This window comes from Limulus polyphemus, unplaced genomic scaffold (assembly GCF_000517525.1).
Source record: "Limulus polyphemus unplaced genomic scaffold, Limulus_polyphemus-2.1.2 Scaffold3369, whole genome shotgun sequence".
NCBI classification, from domain to species: Eukaryota; Metazoa; Arthropoda; class Merostomata; order Xiphosura; family Limulidae; genus Limulus; species Limulus polyphemus.
Window position 1 is genome coordinate 1 of NW_013668979.1, and position 1,014 is coordinate 1,014.

Sequence of the window (1,014 nt, forward strand, 5' to 3'; positions counted from 1 at the left end):
AACAAAGGAACCAATGACGCTTCTGAAGAAGTGTCACCTGAAAAGCCACTGTCGAAGAAGAAACTCTACTCATAATGGCTGGAGACGGCTTGAATGGGTAATGAAGAAAAACTTTAGAATAAGTTTAACATAACAGCAAATGTACAACGTTTCGACAAGGTTTTGTCATCATCAGGTACTCTACTCAGTTTTGAGAAGGGAAACGGTGAAGCTTTTGATGAAGTTACTATCATTGATGTGACTGTTACCGACGATAGGACATTTCCTGATGAAGCAGATGAACCCCACGTGAAGCAGAAGCCAACGAGACGGAGACCAGTACGGAAGAAGATACGTTCCGTAAAATTAAAAGACTTTGTTGAAATGTAATTTTGTGTTTGTAATTCTGTACATTTAATTAAGTTATTGTTAATTGTTATTGGTTTAATGTAAGTGGCTATTGTTCGGGACGAACAATACTAAGGAGGGGGCAGTGTTGCGTCAGCGAGGTCACGTGACTAGTATCACGCCACATCCTTCTCGAACCTTCGTGAATTATCGGGAAACTACTAGATTGGGGGTAGTCTGGTATATATAAGACGGCCACAACGTGACGGAACAATGAGTAATTGAACTGCAGTCAGAGAGTGTGTAATTGAACTGAGTATTGTTGAAGTCGAGCACGTGAGACGTTTATTATAGCGCGACTGTTGAAATTAAGTGTATCGCAAAGTTATATTCAGAAAGAATAAACCAGTTTTATTTAAGAAAGGACTTGTGTCGCTAAAGTTTCGTCGGAACGAATTTACGGAAAATTAACTAACGAACGGAGACGTAACAATATATTATTCCCCAGAAAATAAAGGTTGAGTTGGATCTAGCAAAATGATAGTTTAAAAGTACTTTGGTAAAAATAGTAATAATAAATTTCATTTTTTCCTTTAATAGAAACAAAAACATTTCGAGTTACGGCAGAGATTTTACTGGATAGGTATGAGGCAAGATGTGGAAGAATGGTGCAGGACATGCAGTACA